The sequence below is a fragment of the Scomber scombrus genome, chromosome 7 (genome assembly GCF_963691925.1).
Source record: "Scomber scombrus chromosome 7, fScoSco1.1, whole genome shotgun sequence".
NCBI classification, from domain to species: domain Eukaryota; kingdom Metazoa; phylum Chordata; class Actinopteri; order Scombriformes; family Scombridae; genus Scomber; species Scomber scombrus.
Genome location: NC_084976.1, coordinates 24,009,441 through 24,015,451, shown reverse-complemented (window position 1 = coordinate 24,015,451; position 6,011 = coordinate 24,009,441). Strand labels below are relative to the sequence as shown.

At 37.4% G+C, this 6,011-nt stretch overlaps 1 protein-coding gene across 1 annotated transcript in view; it reads left to right on the top strand.

Moving 5' to 3' along the window:
• The window catches only part of ankmy2a (ankyrin repeat and MYND domain containing 2a), a 366,395-nt gene that overhangs the window by 238,298 nt on the left and 122,086 nt on the right, over window positions 1-6,011 (top strand). The gene's annotated exons all lie outside the window — the stretch shown is intronic.

The window sequence follows — 6,011 nt, the reverse complement described above, 5'->3', positions numbered from 1 at the left end:
TAAAGGAGCAAGCCTTTGAAGTTACTCAGCCAGAGACTAAAAATGTATGAGAGGGAGCCAGTGATACCAACTCGGAGTTGGAGTTTGAAAGATGTTGGTGTCTACTCTGAAAGATAGAATAGAATAGAATAGACTTTATTGTCATTGCACAAAAGTACAATGAAATTTGCTGTTCCGTGCCTGAATATAAAAAAATAGAAAATGAACAGTAATAAATAAATCATCCCAAATCAATAAATATATATATAAATATATTTAAAGTTTTGTAAAGCAGCTTGATGCGATTGCACTATGGGAAATGTAGGTTAGTGTTTTTGGAGCTTGACACAGGATTGAAAATCAGGAATATATATATTTTTTACCTTAGCTGCATCAATTTTGCCTTTTTTTTCTTACTTTTCTCCCACAAGTCTCCCTACTTAGTGTACATATAGTGAATTACTGCAATACTCCTTTAATTATTTAAGTCAGGTCTACTTTCAGCATCCCTACCACCTCAATATGTGACAGGTGCATGGGGAGTAAAAAAAACGTGGCACAACTGCAGTAAAAATGAGGAAAACTTACTTTTTCAGTAAGAAAGGAAAAGAAAAGTTTTTCAAATTTTTGTTCAAGCAAATCAAATGTGTAGATGTTCTGCTTTTCTCTGTTGAATGATTGTAAATTCAATATCTTTGAGTTTCTTGACAAAAGAAGCAAATTAGAGACTTCGGCTTAGACATTGTGGAGGGAGTTTCCCATGATTTTCTGAAAGAGAAAACTAATTGACAGAATTATTGATTAATTGATCATGAAAATTGTTGTTAGCCTTCTTACAGTAAACCTGTCTGACCTGAACCCTCCAAAGTCTGGATGTCGAGTCTTTCCAGGCACCCCTGCTTCTGCCTCTCCTCTCAAACTAGGCCTCCATGTGCCAGTCTTTGTCTTTTTCGCTTCAGTCTCTCTTGTGTCCCTCTCTGTCCCGGGCCCCATGCCCACCACTGACAGAGCACACAGAATAACCAATCCCCTGGCAGCAGGGTCAGTGCCACCCCAACAGAAGACGAGGCTGGCACTGGTGTTGGCCTGTTTTTTGCTGGGTAAGGGGGTTGGGGAAACCTCACTGACCCAAAGCAATCCTCTTTTCTGTGAGCTCATGAAGCTGTGTGGCTGCAGGGATTCAGAGTGGACGAACTGGGCTGCAGGGACAGGATGAGGACTTTAAACAAGCAAAAAACCCATTAGTTAGATTTATAACTTAGTTAAAAGCGCCTGTGATCTGTCTGAGAAATGTCCATGCAGGGGTCTGTGCTTGCAGTGGGGAAATGCCTTGCCTGCCTGGAATTTATGTGTAAGTAACTTCTTTTTTTATTTGTCTTTGGGGACTTTTTGTACTTTTGTGCACATTAATAGCAGTTATCTTGCACAGTCTGGTAGAAATGGCAATGCATTTAGCTCTTAATTAATGCTATCCGTGTTTGCTCATATGTTAATGATGCCTGGGCTCTTGTCCTCTCTGCCTTGTCTCCTGATCGTGAAAAACAAGGTTTCTTTCTTTGCTACATCCAATGGAAAAAGAGTCTCTGCCCTGAAGGTGGGATTTCGACACTGGGGGATCCAGTAGTGTTTTTATTCGGTTACTGCAGGAATGTGCACAGGGAGAGGAAGAGAGGGGGCCTGTTTGGTACAATACGGACGGGCTTGATTGGGAAATCACGATGGAAATATAATTTTTCAATCCCATCCCTCCACGGAAAAAAAAAAAATCTCACTTTATTTTTCCCCCACTCCACGCTGCGGAATCACACACCTCTTCATCTGAGACTGCAATGATCCCATCGGAGACACGAAGCTGAAAGGTCAGAGCGGGTTTCTGTGTCCTGCTGTAAATTTTGGCAGCAGTTTTCCATCATAGCAGCGCAGCTACACACACACACACACACACACACACACACACACACACACACACACACACACACACACACACACACACACACACACACACACACACCATGACTGGGTGTTTCTCTTAGAAGCATCAGTACACCCACTACCTCCACTCCCCTAATGACACCCTGGAGGGTTTTATATCTTAGTTACTCTCATTTATGGGAACTGAATGTGTCCTTGCCAAAAAAGTGCTTCCGAAAAAGCCTATTTTGGGAATGTATTTACTAATGAATGCATTCGCATAACAAGTGTATTGAACTTATATAATTCTGTGTGGCGCAGTTTTTGTGCGCATGTTGTCGGTATTTGCGGAATATCTCGCTTTGATCAATTATTGCGTGTCCATAACCAATTTAATATAATAATACAGGTATAGATTTATAGATTGTTTCTCCTTGATATGCCAATTTAATTTTTCTCTTTCATTTATGTCAAAGTTTTACATACAAAACATTTGATAGTCACATAACCTGCCATAAATTAAATTAAACTTGTCTGCTCCACATTTATTATAGGCTAATGATATATATAAGATAAATATTAAGATATTATATTAATATTATATATATAAATATTAAGAAATGTTAACATTTGGGATGATAATCTAATAACTTTCTGACTACTGACAGCCTGCTGTTACTTTTGATACTATAAGTACATTTTGCTGATATTATCTCTGTACATTTGCTCAAGTTGAATTTTGAATGCAGGACTTTTACTTGTGATTTTTATTGTGTGGTATTGCTTTTAGTATCTGACTTCTTCCACCGCTATTATTTGCTGATTTTTGCTGCTTATTGCTGATGTTTATGAACATAATTTGTAACTTCATTTGTATTGCACTGTAATGGTAAAATATTTTTTAAAAATTGTCCAGGCAGGTTTTTTCCAAAGTCTAGGAGCCCTAACACAATGTGGGAGGTCATGTTTGTGTCTAAATCTTGATTTTGGAACAATTAGATAAGAAACATGATGTTCTCAAGGATGGAGGGGGAACATGTGAAATGGGAGGTCCAATAACTTGTAGCAAAGACTCTCTGGCGTCAAAAATACTCACTTTAACTTGAAGCTGATTTTTTTCAACAGCTGTAAACAAGAGAGTTTTTTTTCTTTTTTCGTTTTTCTTTTTTCCCCCTTTTTTTTTGTAAAGCTGATGTCACACAAAAAGAGGGCGTTACCAATCCCCTGGAATTTTCCCACTGAGATAGTAAAGTTTTTTCTATTTGATACACGTGGGGGATATGATCTGGAAGTTATTTAAGTTGTATTAGACATTTTTGACACAATTTTCCACACAGACTATACAAATGTTTTCATTTGTTTTTTTGTTTTTTTCATGTGACACTTAAAATCTGTCAAAGTCCAGTTTTGATTTCATAATTTTGATCTTCTTAGCGAATAATGATCAACTACACATTCTGGAAATGTATTAAGAGGTGAGGATGAAGGTCACATTACTGAATTTCAAGCAAATACAGTAGTTTGAATATTTGTGACACTCATTCGTTTCGCACTCATCTGGGTTTATTTTTTAACTCAAACATGACACGCAAGACCTTTGCAGAAACATGAGATAGACATGTGTGTTGACACAAACTGGGTGTATGTCCTGTGCACAATGAAAACAGGATGTCCTCCCTGGTCAGAGTTTAGACCGAGGAGTCTCCCACAGGTTCACGTGAAGGCTCTCATTCATCAGAGTGACATGTGATAGAGTAGAAGTAAAAGCCAAAACTTCCTGTAGCCTGCAGTGCTTGAGGGTATTTTTATTTTCCAAAAGACTTCATCAGTTCTGCTGAGTGATGTGGATAAACTTCCTCCTTTATTTACCGTCAATGGGTCACTGACATCACTGAGTCACTGGGTCAATGAGATCATCTCTGTCATGAGACAGGACAGTCGGTCATTATAGGGCAGATGTTTTTCATAGATTTAATGTGGAGTGTTGCACAGATGGACAGGTACCACATCATGCTTAGCTTTTATAACCAAGAAGACTCACAGTGTACATAATATCATCACAATCAGTCTTAATGTTCTACATTTTTGCAAGCAAGGGCTATTTAAGACACAGGAATTTGAATTAGATGCAGCAGGGCTAGCAGTTCTGAGAGGCTGTAATGTTCACTATGAAAGAAAACTCTAACCCATAAATAAGCTGATAAAAGCTGAGGTCCAAATTTTGTTTGTGATCTTTTACAAGTAAATGTAAGAATTGGCCAGAGGGTGAAATAAAGGTCTTTGACAACCTATTAATGGGTTTATCATGTTGTGAGCATGAAAGTGTATGTGCATAGTGTGAGTTGATTGTGTGCGATGACCCCCAAAAATTCAAAGACAGAGTGTAAAATAAGCCTAAATCAATACATTTACTGAGATGGCAATGATTAGTCAATTAATCAATTAGTTGATCGAGAAAAGTAATTGTCGAACGCTAAAATTCTCAGATTTCAGCTTCAAATGTGAATATTTTTTGAGTTATTTCCTCTTCTATGAAAATAAACACAATATCTTTGGGTTGTTTGGAAAAAGCAAAACATTTGAGGATGTCATGTTGGGCTCTGGGTAACAGTGATCATCATGTTTCACCAATTTCTGATACACATTTTAACAGTGTTGATAATGAACCCATATAGAATTCAAATTCACTGATCGGTGGTACCTTATTGTTGCTTTAACTGTATTAAATTGTCCATTTTTGCTGACCTAAGCAGTGGTTTACCTGCTGAGGAAAAAAAACAGTCAGAAGTAGGAGAGTGGGTAAAGTGGCAGGAGTAGGTCGACCTCAGACCTGTCCATTGAGAGTCCGAGGTTGGAAGAGCGGGGGAATCTAGCACACCTAATTTGTATGGTAGCCTTATTATGCAAAAATAAAAATTGGTCACACTACCAAAAAAAAACACAAACACAACTTATACATTTCAGATTTGTGTATATAAGTGATATAGAATTTGTACAATTTACTTTTATTTCTGTGCTTTTTATTAGCAATATGTTATAATTCATGATAATTTGATTCTTTACTTCATTTATATCTATATAGTACTAGAAACGTTCTATTCTTCACACTTCATTTTTGGAATTTGTGATTGTTATGATTGTAATTTTGGTATTTATGGTTGTTATTTCTATCTATCTATCTATCTATCTATCTATCTATCTATCTATCTATCTATCTATCTATCTATCTATCTATCTATCTATCTATCTATCTGTAATTATAATCATTAACCCTTACTGTACGTACTGTTCACTTTCTGACTCATAATTAGTCTCTACACCAATTCACATTCATAAATTCCCCATCAGTCATTAATAAATGTTTCATTAAAACATTCCCAAACACTATTTTATAGTCCGGGGGGGAACATTTAATATAATATGATGAATACAACAACACGTTATAATGCTTATTTTTGAACTTTTTTTTATAAACACAGGTCAAATTTTTGCATATCTAAAAACGCGTATCAGCTGCACAAAAATGTCAAAAATATGATTCATTTTTGTTCCCATTGTTTATACTGTGGGTCACATTAGGAAAAGTCCAGCTAAAAGAAATGTGTATATGGTGTTTTTACAGCTCTTAAATGGGAAAAAAATGGTCAAATTTGACCCTGAACAGTATGGGTTAAGATCAGCCAACTCTCATGAAATGATATCTCCATGTGAAACCTGCGACGTGTATAAACAAGGACAACCAGTTGATGCATAACATCGTCCCATCAATGTTCACATCTTGTTCCCATCCATGTTACTCCTCCTCCTGCCACAGTAGCGCGCGCGGACGGTGGGAACACATGGCTCGTGTTGTTGTTGCTCCAGCGGTCCACGTGAGCACCGAGCAGCGCTTCCTACTGGCTCGTGAAAGACAAGAGAAAGAAAAAAAGAGGACTGCAGACCTGACTCACACAAGTACAACACAGATAGAGGAGGAGAAGAGGGAGAAGGAGAAGATATTGGACGGAGGTTATAAAGCAAGTTTTCACGTTTCAGCGCTATTCTGAAGACAGAAGAGGATAAAACCTGGAAACCTCTGAATGTCCGAGAGTCGCGGTAAGACTACAAACGAATAAGAAAAA